Source organism: Pteropus vampyrus, unplaced genomic scaffold (assembly GCF_000151845.1).
Source record: "Pteropus vampyrus isolate Shadow unplaced genomic scaffold, Pvam_2.0 Scaffold70, whole genome shotgun sequence".
Lineage (NCBI taxonomy): Eukaryota > Metazoa > Chordata > Mammalia > Chiroptera > Pteropodidae > Pteropus > Pteropus vampyrus.
In genome coordinates this window covers 5072155-5094304 of record NW_011888851.1, presented here as the reverse complement: position 1 = coordinate 5094304, position 22150 = coordinate 5072155, and the positions used below count along the sequence as shown (strand labels likewise).

General features: G+C 35.5%; 2 pseudogenes; both read right to left on the bottom strand.

The window, feature by feature from the left end:
- Positions 1-13859: 13859 nt before the first annotated feature.
- On the bottom strand, positions 13860-13978 carry LOC111740959 (annotated as a pseudogene).
- Positions 13979-15044: 1066 nt separating this feature from the next.
- Positions 15045-15160, bottom strand: LOC111740968 (annotated as a pseudogene).
- Between the last annotated feature and the right edge of the window lie 6990 nt (positions 15161-22150).

The window sequence follows — 22150 nt, the reverse complement described above, 5'->3', positions numbered from 1 at the left end:
TATACGTTAGAAAATGTTATGGGGAGTGATGTAAGTTTGTTGCACTCTAATTTAACAGAAGGGAATGTGTTTGTGGGCCCATAAACAACTTCATCTATGGGCTGAAAATATCCTGCCAAAATTGACCCCTGGCTACCTTCACTTCCCAGGAAAGCCTCCTAAAATAAGCTCCTCTTGAAATGTATCCCAAAGAGAGAAGACTTTATACAGTGGCCTCCTGAAGATTCAGAAGAAAACATAATAATCTTTGATAAACTCAGATGCCTAGTTGAGAAAGCTATACAAAGAATCTAATGACTATTTTCTTGCTGAAATGTCCTTTCTAGTAGAGGTCAATCATCCATCTACCTTTTCTATCAGACAGCTCAAAAGAATCAGGACATGCAGGTAATCTCCTTCTATATCTCACCAAATTTCTGAGGTCAAAGCATTTATGCAGTGAGGTCTCTCGGTGCCATTAACCGTGAAAATATCCAATATCAAAATAATTCTGAATTTCAAAACCAATTTGAGTTTTAATCTGAGTATTCGGTGTAGTCACCCTTGATATTGATGCATACAACCATCAGTTTGCCTTAAATTGGTCAAATTGATGAGGTCGGTGACATTAAATAAAGGACTGCAATGTACTATCACCATTATTTGTATGATTGTTTTTTGCTTTTCTCATTATTCCCTCAGTACAAAACTTTGAGACAGTGGATTGGTATAGAGTACATTAGAAAATTTGGAGGATTTTGGCTGTTATTGCTCACCGCCTTCCTCCCTTTCAACAGCGGTGTGGGGGTGGTTGAAAGAGCGAGAATGTTGGAGAGATAAATGGGGCAAAATGAGTATCTAGCATAAGGCGGAGCATGAAATAGTTCTCATTAACACGGTGTTGAGCCAGATTGTCCTTGGAGTTATAAAGACATGAGTTTTATTTCCCAGCTTCACTACCTCTTAATGGTTTTCTTTCTGATCCTCATCCCTACAACAGAGATAATTCTATCTTCCTTTCTGAATATTAAGTATGATGTTGAAAAAAGGAGTGCCTAGCATGGTGCTTGGCAGTAAATCCTCAATAAATCTAAGTTACTCTCTGCTACTGTTCATTTCTCATCTGACACTCCTCAGAAACTCAGCCTATTTATATTGGGCCCTACACCCAGCTCTTCGGTGCACCATGTTCTTGCACTTCTAACTTGTAAAGAGACATTACTTTAGATGGATCAATTCCACAGAACCATGATGCCACTTCAAGAATCAACCTGGCAGATACTGTCTGTTGCCCTTGCCCTCAGTAGCCATATCCCCCTACTTTTTTGCCAGTACAACTCCAATTTTGTTCAGATATCAAATAATGACATGTGCAAAAAAGACAGTCTTCCCCAGAGTTCCAGGGAATTGGCTCAACTGGACTATGGTTAATCCATTCCCTTTTGCTGGTGAATGGTTGAAGCATGGTCATGGAACCCAGTTCTGATCAATGAAATAAGAAGAAATCTTGTAAGTAGCATCTGGGAAATACTTTCTCCCTGAATAAAAAGAGAGAGATGTGGAAAACAGGGCCAGCACTTCTCCTCTCTTCACTCTCACTTGATCTTCTGTTCTGCCCTTAGACTTTGTCATATGAAGATTTGATGTTTGGATTTGGGCAACGCAATATATTGCCACCAACTGTGAAGGTAACGTCCAGAGAAAAAAATAAAGAAGGAGGCCTATAACAGGTGACGTGATTGAGCTACTAAATTAAGCAACCCTGCAACCACCAAACTCAAGAATTCTTATTTTGTGATATAAGAAATCTAATTTAATTAGGTTTTCTGTTTTCTGAAGCTGGAAGTATCATCACTGACACACATCCCATGTACTGTGCTCTTCCTGTGATGTGTCCTCACCAGTAGGGCCTTCCTTCATTTGCTTGTGGTATAACACTCCAGTCTCTAACCCAGCTCTATTTCTTTTTCTATATCAAGATGCCTGTGAGACTGCTTTTTGTAACCTTACAAACTTGAATTACTTAGCCACTCAAACAATTCCTGATTAGGTTTATTATTAGCTTCCTTTTATTATTCAAAACACTTGATACCCTTTTAAGAATCCATTGTGTTTTAGAGAATATGTAGAATTTTTTTACATTCTATTTTCAGTAAATCTTCAATAGTCTGATATATTTGGCCAGTTGTGTAGGTAACACATCAAGACTAGTCACTGCACAGAATAAAACAAATGGTAGTTGTTGAGATATAATAAGTGGTAGCTGTTGTATTAAATTGCTAAATATAGGAGTGGTATTGTTAAATAGCAATAGATTGCTAGAATTATACCTATATCTACAGAATGAGTTTCCAGTGATGTACTGGTAAACTAGGTCTCAGGAGGGGTCGGGGAGCGGGGGGGAAGGGAACAAACACTGATTGTAGTACTTGCCCATTTTCATGGTGTAAATAGCCCCATTTCAAACTGCCAACATGATGTCAACTGGCTCACATAATTTCTGAAAATTTAACCATCAGCTCTTATGAGCCAGTGCAAATCAGCATGAACAAGTTCTGGTCCATAAATATTACCTATTTTACAATATATATTGATGCCCCAGACCTTTTCTGTTATGTAATTCAAATAATATAATATGTCCCATTTATGTTATGCTTTGTTTTATAAATCACCTATATTTACATATCATCTATTCTAATTCTCACACAAACCAAGAGAAATAGTTATTATATCACAATGTTAGAAATAAGGAACTTATTTCTAACTGAAACTTAAAAAATAATTTTTCAAATTTAACCCAGATCTTTTCTCACCAGAGTCAGTATTTGTTGGTGCTGTACAAATTTTTACATGATAGATTCCCTCACTTCTTCTCTTCCATTATGACCCTTGCACTTCACATTTTCTAATATTGAGTGATAATGTCTTCTAATATAAAGGAATAAAAAGGCTGAAATTAATTGTATATATTGTACAAAGGTCTTTCTGGATAATCATTCAAGGGACCATTTAAATTCATTTACCAGTCTACGTGGGGCCAGCTTTTTACCCATTCTCAAGCTCAAAATGTATTGTACTCTAAGCCCATGCTTCGAAGAAATCTGGTAATAAAGAGAGCTGTCTGTGGGAGGTCTATTCCTTGTTGTTTCCAAATAATCATTAAGTGGACATATGGTGAACTGAATTCTTACCAACATTTCTGAACGTATTCAATTGCTTTTAAAGTGAACTAAAAGGTAATATCAGTTTGTAGTCATGTTCAGAACTCTTCCATTGAAATTACTTTAATTATCCCAATTCTCCTTATATAAATTAAGACTTGAGTATAAAAGAAGATGGATCTGTGCAAAAAAGATAATCAAGTCAAACACGTCAGGTATATGGTTTGGGGTTAGATGTGTTACACCTAAATCAAATACTTTCTGTGGCTAGCTGTCATTTAAAAATTATAGTTTTAGCAATGCTCTTCAAGCATTTCTTTGCAAATCACAAATGTGACTTATAGAAAACAGTTTACTTTGGTGGTTGTGTTCTCCGACTTTCTGTAATTCGATTATAAATTTAGAATATACTTTGTGTGGCAGGTATAAGTGCTGAGAAAGGAGGGTTAGAAGGGAAGCAGACAGAGAACACGTAGTACATCTTTTCCTCTGTAACTGAGTAACAAAGGTAAGCATTACCTATTTACATCTACTTCTTCAGCATTTCAAAGCCTGTATATATATCAAGGGTGAATTTCTACCATCTTGATAACATTAGTCTCAGTAAATACTATTTCCTGTGTGCCCCAGAGAAAAAGATCAAATTACCCCAACAAACTTAGACAGTTGAGAGATTTTAGTAATTTTCCCATCTGTCTCTCTCTCTCTCTCTCCCTTTCTCTCTCTCTCTCTCTCTCATAGACAGCATAAATTACTCTTAAGGAAAGTTATAATGTAATGAAATTAGGTTATTCTTCAATAGTAAATGATTGTTTGAAACTTTTGGGACATTATTGCAGTGTACAAAATAGTAAAATCTTTTCTTTTGTGTTTTTGGAGAAAGGGAGAGGACTTTTAAGAAAACCATGGATTCTAGCCTTTAATGGGCTTTGAAAAATACCAGACGTGAGGGTAGTAAGTTGATGCAATTAGGAAAATACAATAATATTCTTATTTTCTTATTATCATAGAGGCATCTGCTGCTTGGGGAGAAATAATAAGATAATGGCTTCTTTCCTACACATCAGAATCATTCTGAGATCTCTTAGAAAACTGAACAAGAGTAATGCTACAGTTGAGAACAGATTGTGTCCTGTGAAAGCAGACATTCTGACTCTTGCCCATCTAATCTTTAAGTGGAAAGTAGATTCTTGGTTCTCTCACACAAGTTCTGACCTGACAAAGCAGTATAATCTCAAATAAGGTCAGAATAGCTAGAAAATCTCAGCTATTTACTATTGAGCTGATTTTCAGAGCCAAAGGGCCTGTTCATATCAGCACACTTCCTCAACCTTTCCTTAATTCCGGAAAGTAAAAATAAACAAACTTAAAGAATCTCTGAAATTTTTCCAAATTACGAACATTTTCTCGATTCTGTTTTCTAAATTGTAGGACACAGTGTAAACCATAAATGCACATCTTTTAAAAATGCAATCTCAATCTAACCAGAATTAACTGTTTTCAATTATAATTTCAATGCATTTCTTTTCTGAGGATCAGCCTTTAGAAAACAGAATAAATTAATGGCAGATACTAGTCAAAATGCAGAGTTCCTTCAGGATCTTAGTTTCCATAAGCTCTTCTTGGCAAAAGAATTAAACAATATCCACATCACTAAGGCAAAGGGGACCTATCAGTAAAAATCCCTGCTAAGGGCATTTCTTTAATATGTTTGGAATTGTAAGAGGAAGAGGATTTTCTCTTCAAACTCCAGCCTCATGTACCTTGGAGTTGATGAATTCTGCACATCCCTGGGATTTGCAGGAGGTTACAGAACAAGATTACGCGCCCTGGTGATATATTTACTGCAAGGACAACCCGGGCACAGCTGCAGCTTAAAACCAGAATGTGTGAAAAGAGGCTAACCATGAAATACTTAAGGCTATTACTTCGACGAAGCACCCTTTTGCTTTTTCTTTTTCATTATTGTTGATGGTTTAATGTAATTTAGTCTGAGAGGATGAAAACTGATACCTGACTATTTGCTCATGTAGTATCAGGGTCCAGAAAAAAATTGGGTCCAGTGATAGAAATTATATATAGTTAACTGATTTGCAAAGAATTATAAAAAGGAAAGCTCTCAATTTGTGCAAAAAATAGAAGGTCAGGGGTTTTCTCTCTTTTTGGAATTAAACTGAGAATGTCATTTAGTGTTGACTGACTTTAGGAATAATATCACACTGAATTTCTCAAGTGGCTTCTCCAGATTTTTTTTTTTTTCCTCCCAGTTCCTAAATAATCATGCTGAGGGCACTATGGACAGAGTGGTTAGCAAAACAGACAATGCCCTCATGGAGTCCATAACCTTGTAAGGAGAAGAGACGTTAAAAGAAGAAGTAGAAGAACATAGATGATAACAGAGTTATAAGCCTTGATAAAGCTAGAAAGGCAAAGTACTCTGAGAGCACATTACATCTTCACAATTCTGTGTTTGTCTGCTTTCTCTATCAATCTATGAGATTCTTGACCAAAGCAATGTTATTTAAAATAATTTTTAAAACTTCTATTTTTATCATTCTACTCCCAGAGGTCTGCCCAGTACATGGCACATGGTAGACACTTAATAATCTTTGTTAGTTTGTTGAGTAAAATTATAGTTGCCAGAATTACTCATGTAATCCTTACAAAATCACATGAGCTAAATTTGTCAGCTATTAATGTTCTTATTTTACTGATAGAAAAACAGGAAAAATTAAATGGTTTGCTCAAACTCTCTCAGCTAATTAGACAGGCCTAAAACAGATCTTTAAATTCTGAAACCAGTGTTTTTTTTCACCAAACAACACTGCCTTCAGAGAAAAATAGATAATGTAAAGGAGGAAAATAACACTAATGAAAGTAACAAACTACATGTGCTATTTTGCCTGTCAGTAAAAGGGAGAAAAATAAGGAGGAAACTTTCCAGTTGTGCAGAAATTAAAATGAATCCAATTCACCCTCAAATAAAAATGCTATGGGATAAAAGCCAAAAACTTTTCTTATATTTTCAGATCTCCAGCAACCTATATTTAAGCTGATATAATCTTTTTAAAGAACTCTCTGTTTAAACTTTTGAAAGAGAAGGTTTGCCTTTTAATGGAAAATCTTCATTCTATCATGGGAACAAAATATAACCTCAAAGTTTGGTTATTTATTCTCAATTTTAGGAGGCTTTTTCCTAAACCATTATATTTAGCATATAAAAAAAAACAGACTCTGCAATTAGGCCAGAAAGACTAGAAACTTCCATAGGAGTTATCTTAGTCAGCTCGAGCTCGCCATGACTAAGTGCCATAGCCTGGGTAGCTTAAACCAGCGGTCCCCAACCTTTTGGGGTTCCAGTGCTTCTGTGAAAATCTAATACCTGATGATCTGAGATGGAGCTGAGGTGGTGATGTTAGTTCTGGGGAGTGGCTGCAAATACAGATGAAGTTCCACTTGCTTGCCCACTGCTTACTTCCTGCTGTGTGTCCCAGTTCCTAACAGGCCATGACCCAGTACCGGTCCATGACCCAGGGGTTAGGGACCCCTGACTTAAAAAACAGAAATTTATTTCTTACGGTTCTGGAGACGGGGAAGTTAAAGATTAAGATACAGCTGGTGAGAGTTCTCTTCCAGATTTGCAAACAGCCACTTTCATGTGTCCTTATGTGGCAGAGAGTAAGCTATCTCCTTCTTTCTTCCTTTTTTTGTAAGGCCACTAATTCTATCATAAGAGTTTTATCCTCATGACCTAACCCTCAATTACCTCCCCAAAGCTACGTCTTCAAATATTATCATATTAAGTGTTAGGGCTTCAATATATGAATTTTTGGAGCACATAAACATTCTTTTCATAACAAGAGGTAGAACTAAAAGAAATAAAACTGATTCCACACACACACACACACACACACACACACACACACACACACACACACTAAAGTCTCATGCGTATAAGATTTTAAGCCATACTTTAAACCTTTGACAAGAGGTTATGCCCAATCCTGAAGCACTAAATTCGAATAATAGAAATTAGTAACATTCCACAATAGAACAAATAAAGGTAAACAGGAGTAGTTTATGCATTTGACATTACTGGTAATGAAATTAAAAATATCTGGACCTAAATAAGTCAGCAGGTAGCTCAAACACTGACATAACCAGCCCAGAAGAGCCTTTTGAACCTAACTTGAGCATCTTGGAGCTGTAGGAGCTGAAACATCTTCATTTGAAAAGGGTACATACAGTGTTCATTGAATTCATTTATTTGAAATTTAAAATTACTTTATTGACAATGGGTTCAGATTTATTACCAAACGGAAAAAAGTAAGCACATTTTGCTATGTCGTACACAATCAGAAAAACAAAACAAAACAAAACAAAGATGTATTGTAATGCTATTATATTTTAGTCCTGTGAAAGAAGGGTGGATGAGCAAAATAACCACCAGATAATCAAATACTTGATTAACTGTGGTATTAAGGATAAAAACCTGCATGAAGTGTATATTTATTTCAATTTACATCCTTTCTACTTTCAAATTGAACTTATTGTGTAAATATAAATCACTAAATTTGTCAACCCACATTGGATTTTAAGGTCCAGAAAACCTCAACAACCATGGCTTAAATACAAAAGGGAATTTAAGCCCATCCAGTTGAAGTCCTGAGGTAGAGCCCACATCTAACACAACTAGATCCAGAGTCAACAGGCCTCAGTCTATACCTTCAAATCTCAGATCTACTTTTCTTTAGATTGGCTCCATTCTCAGATATTTTTTCCTGTAAGGCCAGATGATAGCCAGAAGCCCTAATTTTGTATCCATCTTTCTGGCCATTCTAGTGAAAACTTAACTCTCCCTTCACAGTCTTGCTAGTAAAAGCATTTGAATGTGCTTTGATAGGACTGACTTGTGTCATGTCATGGACTCACTTTTGATCCAATTACTGTGGCCAGAGGAACAGAGAACACTGACTGGCCTGGCCTGGGGCATGTTTCCATCCTTGGCTCTAAAAGATTAGTATTAATTCCTTCTAAACCACATGCCCTGAGAATGGGGAGAAGAAAGTAACCGACAAGTATTGAGGTTCTATTAGCACAAAGGGGAGAAATAGCCTTTAAGTAGTTGAACACTACAGATGTCTATCAGAATTACAGCATAATAAAATCAAATCAGAGACAAATATTAAAAAGCAAAGGTCATGTATGAAAAGGGTGGTAGTCTTGGAGAGGAAAACATGTATCATAAAAACCTGGACTGAGAAAAGCTAGAATGAGCAAGTATAAAACTATGCTTTGAGTTTCCTAGTAGCCAAGGCAAAGAGAGACACTAAATGGATCATGTAACTCTCATAATCTAAGGAAAAGAAATCTCAGCTTGTCGGGTGGTATAGATACTTTCCTGACTGAATTTCCTGACTCTGAATTTCCTGACTCTGGATGAGATTACTTTGTCTCCAAAGCCTTTAAATAAGAAATACTGAGCAACATAATGAGGTACTATATTTTTAAAAACAAATTTTCAAATAGAAATATTTCAAATTTTACTCAATGAAAGCCAAGGACACAGCATTACACTGGAGCTCTGTAAAGTCAATTATTCAAAAGGCTACACTGACATAGTACAAGTATGTAACCTAATGAAAGACTCAAAGGTAAAAAACCTGCAATGAAGTATTAGCCTCACCACTTATTAGTTGAGCCACTTTGGCTAGGTCCTAAGTTTATGTTATTAATTGTAAGGAAGGGGTAATTGTATCTATATAGCCTGACTACATGTGAGAATTAAATTAAGTAACACATGAAAGTACTTTCAACTTCTTAATATATATATGTTAGATATATAAAGTATTTTCATCATATACATGGTACTCCAGGATTTTCTAAAGATAAAATCAGATCAAGTTATATATATTTTATAATTAATTACATAAAATGTTCAACTGATGTTCCATTAAGTAGTTAAAGGTTATTTTAAGTTTTCATCACAGCTCTAACGAAAGCCTTTTTTACTCCTCTTTTATTATTTTGCTCTGAAATTTCCCATGTTTCAAATAAGTGGAATGTCAACAAAAGAAACAGTTGTTTTTATTTGTGAAATATTTTAAGGCAGTAATCATAATACAGACTAAAGCTTTGTAGACATTATTATTACCAGTACAATCATTACCACCACCATTACTTCTATTGATCACTACAATTTATTGAGCATTTACTATTTGTCAGATTCGAAATGAAACACTTTTGCACACATTAAAAACACACCCCCTGGACTAGGAGTGAGGAGATAGGTGGTTTTTATAACACCCCTCAAGAACAATATAACATTACACTGATCACTTATCTCTGGCACTGGGTTTCTTTAGGCATAGAATGACATGAATGCACATCTTAAAGGATTTTTTCCAGACTTCAATACTCTATTACTGCTTTGTCAGGGTCAACTTAATGGTGAAAAGATGGTTTTTCACACTTGTGATATATTATTAGTATTTTTGCCCTAGTTATAAATTGATACTTTTCTGATAATGTTCTCTTTTGGTAGTTTATCAAAAGCAGCACCATTCTTTTTTTCCTCCAACTAACCTGTTGAGATATATTTTCATAAGAGAAGAGAGCATATCTTCTATAATTTGTAGAATTTTTTGAAATACGTTTTCTTAAGGATAATAATGAAGATCCAATAAGTTTGTGTTACTCCCTTAAATTAGACAGTGGTCATTGTGTTTCCAAGGAAAAATTCACTTTTTTTTTTAAACTTTTTATTTATTTTTTAACTTTAAAATTTTCTTAGTGAGGTATAATTAATATAATATTATTTCTTAATCAAGTGCCCTATCTATTCATCAGTTAAGATCTTAGTTAATATATCAAAATGGAATCTAGCAGTGGTTTTCAGGTTTGGCTACATGTTATAGTCACTGGGGAACTTTAAAAAATATCAGTGCCTGAATCTCGCCACTGGAGATTCTGATGCAATTGGTCCAGGGGGCAGCCTGGAAACGAGGACTTTATTTTCTAATGTTTTTCTAGTTAATTCTAATGTATAGTCAAAACTGAGATTTACTGGCCCATCTGGTGTTATTGGTGAGGCAGAGCATCACATACTTGAAGATAATAGATGATATGTGCCAGTCAAGACCAGGTGATAGAGCCACTGCGGGAAAAAATCAGCAGGATTGGACAGCTGGGCCCCAATCAGCAATTATGATGTATGTGAAACCAGCAGTGTAGAAGATGGCTGGTAGTAAGAAGAACTTTTTACTTATGCTGGTGGTATGAAGAATTTGGGAGGCTTGTCAACTGAGGAAAAATGGGGGGAAAAAATGTATGCTATATTTAATGGAAAAAAAAAAAAACAACTTGTGTAAGCCTTTTTTCATTTTCTTTTTTACCTCCCTGTTTTTTTAACTGTAAAAATCCAGAGGAGGCACCTGGGAAAGGTGATCTACATTTACCATATTCCCCTGTCTCTCTCATCACCTTAGGGTGGTACCAAATCTAATTGAGAGTTCTTTTGGATGTGGTTTATAACATCATTGTATCCTGCAGGGTTTATTTCAATTGACAGAACCAATCAAAACAAGAAATCTTTACTAAAATGAGAAACAAATTTAAAGTAATCCTTTGGGGATTTCTTTGTTTTCTTAAATAAAATGCAACACGTGGTCCTGTCCTGGCATGTTTGGGAAATTACACCCATTATGTCTCTTGGCTTTTTAAACCTGCTTTTTTGATTTTTTTTTTTTTTGCAATTTTTTTCTGTTCAAAGCTAAATTGATTCTGCACAGCAAAGATAAACTGCAATCCAGAAACTGAAAAGAAAATGTTTATGTGGTTGAAGTGCATATTTATAGAATTTTGGATTGAGTGGTGAGACCCAGAGGAGTAGCAGCCCAGATTCTGGTGTATACAATAGCCCCTTTTTAGTTCTATGAAATGAGAGGTTTTCATCTCCACCCTGAAGCCTGTCAGGTCTGGTCTACAGATGGCTGGTATTTGTGCTCTCTCTTATCTCTGCTTGTTACTTCTTAGAGAAACTTTGAGGTTAAATATATAAATAATATGGAAGGAAGTAAATGCTTGAGGTTAATGTTTGAAGGAACAACCGGGGAGGGGACTTTCTGCTGAAGGCTTTTTTTGAAAAGCTATTCCACTTCCTACAGGTTAATATAGTAACCCAAATTAAGGGGTTTTCACTATGTTTTTTTTTTTCTTCAGTTATTATAATGACCATTAAAAATATATCTCAGAATCTGAAGCAGAGAGAAATATTCAGACTAGTCATAATGTCATACAACTTTTTTGTGTGCCTTTCCACTTTACAATATGATAAGGGAAAAACTAAGATATTTGAAAAAACAAAAGCACAGAAAAATAAATTTTTTTCACAGTAGCATTTAGGGGTAAAAAAATAAAGAACACGAAAGGCCATTTATCATTATATAGCCACTGACTATCTGAAGATTTCAGAGATTTTTTTTAATATTGATTTTCCTATTGGTAAAAGTCCTTACTACTTCGTTTCTCATGTCTCCTCAACCTTTAGCACTATTAAATAGTCTGTTAGGGGTATGTGTGTGTGTGAAGGAAACTTAGAAATGTAGTAATAAATTTTCTCATAATACAATTATTTCTTGATTCTTAATGTGGATTTTATTAAACTATGGAATAGTATGTAAGAAGTTTTAGCTATAAATAATAAAAACCAATTTTGGCTAGTTTAAGCAAAAATTAAGATTTATTTCAGGAATATTTAGGTTATTTCACAATATGTAAGGGCTAAGATGTCAGCATATTAGGCTACTTTTAAAATGGCTTTCGGTGATCTTTGATTTCTGGTATTTATACCATACATAATCCCCTCCCCATGAGTGTCAACTGGATGTAGTGACTTCTAACAAATAGAACACAGAAAAAATGATGGGATGTCTCTTTCAAGATTAAGTTATAAAAGACTGTGGCTTCCATCTTGTTCTTTCTCTTTCCACTCTTATGAAGGCAGATGCCATGTTATAAGCTGCCCTGTGAAGAAGCCTCTGGCCAACAGCTAAAGACAAACTGAGGCTCTTAATGTAACAGTTCACAATTGAATCCTGACAACAACCATGTGAGAGCTTGGAAGAACATTCTTTTTGAGTCGAGACTTCAGATGAAATCACAGCCTTAGTCAGCACCTTTACTGTAATATTGTGAGGGACTTAGACACAGAAGATCCAGTTTAAGATGTTTTTGGATCCCTGCCCCACAGAAATCATGGGATGCTAAATGCTGTTGTTTAAGGCATTTAGTTTTCAGTTAATTTGTTACCCAACAATTGATAACTAGTAGAGTCAACAATAGACTGGAGGAACACTGGGGGAACACATGAAAAAATTCTTTTACTGCTCCTTGGATTTTCTTTTTCTCTGGATGTATGTCTCATTTACCTCTCATTACCAAGCCACTTTGCCTGCTCCTCAGTAGCAAGTACACCAATAGCTCTAATATTTACCCAGTTTCATTTTCTGTCATACAGAGGGAAATTAATGCTTTTTAAGATATATTTCCAAAACTCGAACAGCAGAAATCAGATTGGATGATCTTAGATCATAGGCCTACCTTTCTGATCCAGCTGTCTATTCCCAGGAGAGAAACACACAAGAAAGAGACTGTGATTTACTCTGCTTGGATCACTGGTCCACAGCAGTATTTGTAGTAATTACGAAGACTGGAGAAGACAGTTAGGCTTGTAATTTGTTTTAATATTTTGTTCACTTTGGCCTATCATTTATGTAATTTGAATTACTAACATATATTAGTAATATATTTGAATTACTAATTAAAAAGTAAATATGGAAAAATGTAAGGTCTTTAAAAAAACTTTCCACCTAGAAAACACATCATATGAAACTTGAGATTTGTACAAGATATATGCCAAGAAGTAGAAAGTAATAGACACTGACATTTTTTATTATGCAGGAAGGATATGGTTTGACATTTAAAGGCAACTGAAGTCTCTCACCCCTATCATATCACAAGTTCCTTTGGGCCTTCACTCTGCCTATGGCCCAACATGTGTGGAAAAACTGATACAATTCTGGCAAAGGGGAAAACAAAAACAAAAACACTAAAATCATTTGTACCGGGATAATGAGCATTTATCAAGCTAAAGTATTTAACAAGCTACAGTTTGCATAATTGTGACAAATGAAAGGTTCTCTTCAGAACTGCCTATCTGTATATGAGGAAAGCATCGACTGTGATCAAACAAAGAACACAAAAACAGAGTGGCTTTGCTGATGTTTCACTCAGATCCAAACAGAACAAATGGTGGAAGATTATGCTATATTTTGACCATCAGACTTTCTTTGTATATCAAAAGTGTTTTGGTAAAGCTAAGCTCTTAAATCAGAGGAAATGAGCATACTTTGCTGCTATTTTGGTGTACTAGAAGCATCAGTAAGAAAGTTAAAGAAAACTCCCTGTTGGAAATGTCCCAAGTAGCATGTTCAGATGCTAATAGGCAGTTAGCAAGTGCACAGGTATGAGGCAGGGATGGTGGGAGTGATGATCACACAATATCCACATACAGCATAGCAAATTTCTTAGGCACCTATGATCTAGAATCACACCACTTGGATTCAAATCCTGTTTTTGACAAGTACTAGAGACTTTGGGCACCTAATTTTCACTCTGTACCTTAGTTTCTTCATTTTTAAAAAAATTTATTATTATTTATGCCTACAGCACCTGGTCTTCTTAGGTGGTTTCCCATCCAAGTACTGACCAGGCCCGACCCTGCTTAGCTTCCGAAATCAGATGGGATCCGGCTTGTTCAAGGCAACATGTCCGTAGATATGCTTGTTTCACTTCTGAATGTAGAAGCAAAAATTCTCCTAAGCTACATCTAAAAAACAAAAAATTGATGAGGATCCTTTTTCTAACTCTAACAAGTGGTGCTTTGAGTAATGTTTTACTGCTGTTGCAAAGCAGACACGATTCTTGTAATATTTTAATGGGAACTTCAGCACTTAGGAACAGTTAAGTAACACTTCCTCTTTATCTGGAGATATATATATATATTTCTCCTATTTGGGAATCTTTCACTGAGGAAAAGGAAAGCCAATTTTAATTAACCGGGAAACAGAAGCTACAAGAAATAACCAAACTCATTTTACTCACTGGGTGGCAAAACTAAGATATATAATTATCATTTGCATAAGTTAAAAATACATCCACATAAAACAATATGTAGTTTGTAATAATATATGAGAACAAAAAAATATATATGTTAACCTAAGAAATACAATCAACTCAATCCTCAGCACCTGAAGTCCCTAAAGCAAAAACAAAACAATAAGCAAAAATCGAGGAGAAATTTAAAAATTAGCATAAATAGTGAAAGAGAGAAAGAGGGAGGGAGGGCTGGAGAGAGATTGTATTTGCATTTGCTCTAATTATCAGGAATATAATACATGATACACGTAGTTACTATGTGAGGAGAAGAAATCAGCAACAAGTGTCTATGGACTGCCTCACAGCCTACAACTGTAAGTGGGAACACGAAAGAGTGACTGCATCTCTGTAAGCCCCAGCTCTCTACCTTCCTGGGGCTTATAGTCTAGTTCTTAGAATGAAATTCTGTTTCACTAGGCAAGAGTGAACTCTGATGACCAAATCAATCACCATTAAATTTTTACATAGAAGTGACAAGGAATTTTCATGTAATAACATCAGTTAAAACTTTATTCATAGGTGATTTTTATGTCATATTTTTATATTTTATAAAAATCTTATATAATTTGCAAACTGCATTTTTGGTTATCCTAAGCATTCTAGACTCTAATGCTTGTATCATGAGTATGTACAACTTATATTCTTTTTAAAAAAAATTTTTAAATTTATTATTATTATTATTATTTACACCTATAGCACCTGGTATTCCTAGGTGGTCTCCCATCCAAGTACTAACCAGGCCTGACCCTACTTAGCTTCCGAGATCAGACATCGGGCTTGTTCAAGGTGGCATGGCCATAGACCACGGACTGTGGCTCCACTGGAGCGTGAACTCAGGACTTTCTACATATAAAGCAGACGTGCTAACCGCTACACTATAGAACCATGTTCCTCTTCATTTTTGAAATAAGGAAATCTTTGAGTACCTACCTTTATAGTCTTGTTGTAAGGATGAAATAAAAAAAGTCATATAAAGAGTCTGGAACGGTGTCTAACACATAGTAAATACTCAAAAGTTAGCTGTTACTATTATACAGTTTTTGACACCAATTTGTTAAACTCTCTCAACCTTGATGTCCTCATTTGTCAAGTAGGGAAATGATTTTAGCAATGATACACATAAAGGTATGCGTATGACCCAAAATATAACATTACACACTCACTCAATCTAATACCTTTTTTTTTCTTATTTCTTTGGGGATGAAAAGGGAAATTGAGTTGGTAGTCCTTTTGCAATCATTTAGGATCCAGCTGCAGTCAAAATGGTGGCATACTAGCTTCCTAGAGCTGATGTAACAAATTACCACAAACTAGATGGCTTAAAATCATAGAAATTTTTTCTCCCTCACTTTTGGAAGTCAGAAGTCCAAAGTCAACATGTCAGCAGGGCCATATTCCCTCTGAAGGCCTTAGGGGAGAATTGTTTCCTGACTCCCCCAGTCTCTGGTGGCTCCTGGTACTCTGTGGTCTATGCCAACACAACTCCAACCTCTGCCTCTGTGTTCGCATGGCCATCTTCCCTATGTGTCTGTCTCTAATCTCTCTTATTTCTCTTATAAAGACAACAGTCATTGGATTTAGGGTCCACCCTAAATCCAGGATGATATCATTTGCAGATCCTAAACTAATCACATCTGTAAAGATCCTATTTTCAAATAAAGTAACATTCTGAGATTTGGGGTGGACATGAATTTGGGGAGGACATTAGTCAACCTGTTACGCGGGTGATATTTTCAAATGCCCCCAACTCCTTCTTGTCATTTACCTTATCTTTATTTCAACCCATTCATTCAACACATATTTTGAAAGTACTGACTCTGTGTCAGATGTTGGGACATGAAGTTAATTTCTTTAAAGAATTCATAATATTTCAAGAAAGATGCACACTAAACAAGTTCCCGGGAACCATAGAGAAACACCATTTGATGTTTTATTCCCAAGTGGTTGGAGAGGGTTCCCTGAAGGAATAAAAAGTGCAGCTGTTACAAATTCTTTACTTGTCTACTCCAAGTGCACGTGCCAGATTAAAGTATATAGGGAGAACAGGGGAAATGGCTAGATGGACTATTCTTGCCCTCTGGGTTAAATAAAACTAGGCAACTTTTTTGGGCGCCCCTCCAACTTGCTTCAGATAGAACTGGACCCAATATTCCAGGCAAATGAATATCAATGTATACCACATTAGAACCCTGCATTGTAACATTTAATTTAAAATAAAGCATTTACTTTGAGTCTTTTATGAGATAAATATGTTTATTTAAAATGAGAAAAATATATTGAAAAAGTATATATTTCTGATTTTTAATTCACTGGAATAAAATGTCACTGATTTTAAATTATTCATTTGATTATAGATTGTCATGATACATAGTGACATATAAGCTCTGTTTATGGTTATGTGTCTTTTAAGGGAATTTTTAAAAATAAATCTAATTTCATAAATATAACAGTTTAAAATACTTCCCTACAGCTAAGTGGTAACTGAAACCTAGATGTTAACTTGTCATTGCACCTCATTTTGTGAGAATAACTTCAGAGGTGCAAGAACACTTATTTTCAGCACTTGGTATGTGACAAATGTGTTATCTCTAGACTTTGTGAAGTTCGCCTCCACCTCCCCCCATCCCACCTAAATTCTTGGTGAATGTAGGTGTTATGTTTTCTATGACAGGTGCTTTGTCCCCAGACAGAAAATCACATGTGCAAGATGTGTCACAAGGCTTCTATTATATTTCTACAATAACCACTTCTATTGGCAGGTGCTGGCTTAGGCTACATTACCCCACAACCAGGCTCTGAAGCTATATTGAAGATGCCTTTGCTTTCAAAAAGACCTGGTATCTACTAAAGGATAACTATTCATCTGAGGTCTTTAAACAGAGGGGGCTGACCTTGAATGAAATTGTGAAGTAGGTAAACTTTTTCATTACCCACTTACTTCCATTTGCTGTACACTCAATATTTGAACAGGCAATTAGAAATAAAGATTTTCGAAGTGGTTCAATAAGCATTGATATATTTAAAACTTAAGTTAACATTTTATTGCTTTAAGAATTAGAAAATGGTAAGGAACCAATATGGCTGTCCTGAAAAAAAATATGCAAGAATGACGTCTTATTGCTTACAAGAGCAAGCCGAGTTTTTCACAACTGTCCTTCAAAGCCCATTTTTATCTATCCAACCTATAGTCATAACTATCTTTAAGATCCCTTTAAAATATAAGCAATATGGACCTTCTCATAAAAAGAATACATACACACAATTTATAGTAGATTCTTATCTCTCTTTCTTAGGGACCAAGCCCATTCTCCTATACCATCTTTATACTCAGACTCAATCTTTCTTGGATTTAAATGGGTTAGGGGCTAGGGTGGCAGTTACACTTAACCCTTTCCATGCCAGACTAGTTTCTGAATATCTTCTTCTATGCTGTCACTCTAAGACAGATCCATGGATTTCTCTTATTTTAGGGGTTTGTCTCTCAATCACTATGGGAAAATACTATACGGAAACAATAGCGGGGAGATTCCAAAAATAACAACACAGAAGTAACAAAGCTTAACTCTAAAACAGCCCTCACTTCCTTGGCCCAGAGTGCTATAGGAGTGTTGTCCTTAAATGACTGTTCTCTGAATTTTTCCTCTCAAGGTGGATCTCTTCTAATTAACTTGTCAATTAAATTCTTTCTTATTTCTAAGAAAAACTCAGAGATTTTTAAAAGTTATCCTGAGTAGCTTTATCTCAAGTAAGTAATTTGTATCTCTTCGCTCCAGTAGACTGGGTGATCGCTATTTAATGGCTCCGGTCCCACCCAAAGTTGTCTATTTTCTCGTTTCCCAGATTTCCCGATCTTTTCCATAAGAAATAAATGTCATAAATTTCTGACAAAAGAAAACCAACAATTTTTAAGAAACTTGTAAGAGCACTGGAAAGGGGAATATCTTTAAGGAAAGTGTTCATTCATTAAAAAAAAAAAAAAAAGCAGAAAAGCCAAGAAACAATGCTAACCTACTGAAAATGGAAGATTGAAGACTGAGAATACAAAACTGATTAAAAAAGAAAACTGCCCCCTAAAAGCTCATAACCATTTCTCTTTGTTTCCCTATCTTTTCTATTTTACATTTTTCTCTCACTCAACTTCATTGTGCTGCAAAATGAATGTTTCTTCAGGTTAATGAGATTATTTTGAGTTTTAAAAAAAGATGCTTGCCACTATAAATTACTTACCTTTTTTCATCACTGTTTAAATTCTTTGCCTCCATAACTTTTCTACCTAGGATTGCCAGATTTTGCAATAAAAAACACGGGGCACACAGTTAAATTTGAATTTCAGATAAACAAAAGATAATTTTTTAGTATGAGTATGTTCCAAATGTTGCATGGAGTTCATTTATACTTAAAAAAAAAAATGTTTATCTGATCCTAATTTAACTGGGCATCCTGTATTCCTGTATGTTATTTGGAAACCCTACACCCTATCCCGATCCATCTCTATGAAATAGGTTAGCCCTCAAGTTTAGTGACATTCACAATTTAAAGAGCATCTTCTTTATTCTGTAATCCTGGTCATGGAGGGAGATGCTAAAGTCTCAGTAGGAAACCACTTCCTGCTAGGCAGCACTTACTCGCTTCCCTGTGATGTTGACCCTTACAGCTGAATGGGACATGTCTGCATGGCTAGCCCCGCATAATACTCGTCATGTCAAGAGAATGTTTTCTTTCCTTTTTCTCAGTGATTTGAATTTTTGATTTTGTCTTTCAATAAAACAAATCCTGTGAGTCTAGTTTGTCTATCACCTGCCCTGGATCTAGATTTGTCTTTTATTCTGCGACAGAACTAAATGAGAATAATGTTGATAATTATCCAGCAGGGATTCTCCAGGATCTGTGGTGGCGATGCAGGAAAGACTAAAGTCTACAAGTTACACCTGAATTTTAACTTTCTCTGAAAATCAAAGAAGACAACCAGAGATGGAACAACTGATTCGAACGTCATTTCTATTGTTTCATCCGCTTACAGTCTGATAAGATTTAGAATGTATAAAGTGAAGCCTGGAGAAATGGGTTTCAGATTAGCTCTTCTCTGAGAGTTGGCTGTTCTGAGCTTCTCAGATAACATACTTGTCATGGAGAGAGGTGAATATCAAATGTGTGATTTTTTAGTGCAACACTTTTATAGGTATACTATCATGCCAACTGATACCATTTTTTAATCTAAATGTAACTGTAATTAAAACGTTATCATTAATACCTGAAATCAGCAATTTTTAAAGTAGTTTCATATGCAGTTGCTTTAAAATGTGCTTGCAAATGAGCAAAATGTCAGAGCCTGCTTTAAAGAAAGCTGTCTTCTGGAACAGCACTTATTCTTGCTCATAACTTTAATATGATTACCTCCCACAGTAGTAAATTGGTTTTCTACAACATTCTAAAGAGAATGTTATCCACAGAAAAAGCTGTAATGTTTCCAGGCAGAATGGTCATATTTTAGACAGGTAACAGACACTGAAAATTCAATGACACCTGCCTCCTGTGTCCATTGTTAAATTAATTAAACAGAGGCCACTAGACTAAGAGGGTTCTAATAAGTTAGCAGCCTACTAAGCAAACCAAGACCTAAGCCAGCAAATTTTTCCAGGTTAAAAAATCAAAATCTAAGGATAACCAATCACAAACAGCCAACTAGGCTTTTCTCAAACAATGAGTAAGCTACTGTCAATCAAATAATTTTCTTGCTTTTTTTCTTCCTTTTCTCTATAAGTTTTTTCCTCCTTTTCTCTATAAGTTTTTTCCCTAGCTCTTATAAGTGGAGCACTTCAAACCACATCTGGTTGGGTGCTGCCCAATTCAAATTCAAATTAATTTTTGTTTATATAAAACTCTTAAAATGTTTTATATAGCCCAGGTTATCTTTTAACATCATAAAGAAATCATTTATAGACATGGCATTTGGATGCACAGAAAAATGGGGTAGTCCCCAAGAGCAGACTAAAATAGGAGAGCTGTTTGTACCATTGGTCTGTAAACTCCATCTTTTAGGGGAACACACAGGCCTCTATATCCCTGAAATCTGGATGTGACCTCTTAGAGGTTCAGGAAGAATATGAAGAACTTACAAGGAGCTTATGAGCTTGTTCATGTCCATGAGTAAATCGGAGTGCATAGCCTTTAGGGCAGTCAAAGAGTGCTCAGGCCTGGGATGTGAGACCTTAAGGACCTTGCCTTGTAACCTGATTATGAAATGCACCTACTGTCGTATCTGCTACTCAGGACGAGTCGCATTGCCTTTAGTTATTTCTGATTTAGGCCTGGCTGGGTATGCATCTGTACTGTTTTTATACTGTCTGCTAGTTCTAATGATCTCATTGCTTTGTTAATTAAATTTTTAGCTTATTTTAATCTCCCTTTAATAGTTCACTTTTATCAGTGGAGAAGAGGAAGTGGTACCTCAGAGAATAGTGTCTGCCCCAAAGGTAGTTCAGCAGTCCTCCTTCCTGTGCTTTAAATTATATCCTCTTGCCTGGCCTATTAGAAAACCCCAAAGACACAGGTTAAAAATATTTTTCCAGGTAATTTAGGAAGGCCATAAGCTAAATTACCCTTCTGGGGAAAAAATGCAAATAGCCCGAAAGCCTCTGAAAACTGAGGAAAAAAAGATCCCCAGAGGCTATTTATAGACTAAAGGTCTCCATCAAGTGCCATTACGCCATTTTTCTCTTTCTGCCTCTTTATTCCTCCCTCATACTTCAATTTCACTTAGGAATTATCTCTTTGGCCATTTTTCTATTTGTCTGTACATGGTTATGTATATAAGTTGTATATATATTAAATTGTTTTTTTATGTTGTTTATCATATTGGGATATAACACTAGCTTCCTATTTGTTCTCTTCAGGCAGAGCACAGACTCTGAAAGGAATCTTTTTAGGTGTGATCATTTACTAGTCACCCATTCTTGCTACTTTGTCTACGTAACGTCAATGCAAGATATGTTCCCCTGAACGCTGGCTCTTCCAGTGAATGGGAAACTCTAAAGATGTCAGCTCTCTGTTCATTCTGTCTAGGCCAATCCATTAAGAATATCAACTAGTTAAACTTAAAAAATATTTTTTCCCTAGTTGTCATTAATCTTTTTATTTTGTTCATTGTGGGTTTTGGTGACCAGAAATTTTAAGTGTTCATGCAGTCAAATCTATATTTCTTATTAGTATGTATTTCCACAAGAGAGTTTCTTGTACTTTCTGCCTTAAAACAATCCATTATAAATATAGATTTAAAAATACATAACTAAGAATAAAAACAGCTTAAATAGCTATAATAGCCAGGACCAGCGCATTGTTTCATGGTGTTCAGCAGTATGACGTTGGAGTAACAGAATCAGGAGCATGCTTGTCTGATCTCTACCATATACCAGCTACACACACATGATGCTCTGTGGGTAACTCTAAGAATGCTTTTTTCCCCTCTTTCCCTTTGTTTCCTGAAAAAATCAGTCTTGCAGACATTAAATGAAGTTGAGCAAGGCAGACATGCACTTTAGGGCAGGGTGTGGAGGATAGGAGTGCTGACCTACTCCAGAGGGTGACAGAGCTTGAACAGAGTGAGGACATATATATTTGCCTTCACTTAATACTTGTCATTGTTAGCTCAAAGTCCATACATGGGGGATAATATTTCATATTATTATCAAAAAGTTAATTATTTAACAAGAAGTCTTTATTATTTAAGATTCTATTGGTTACAAGGGATAATAAGTTAAAGTAGCTTAAGCAAAAAACAAAATAAAACAACTTAC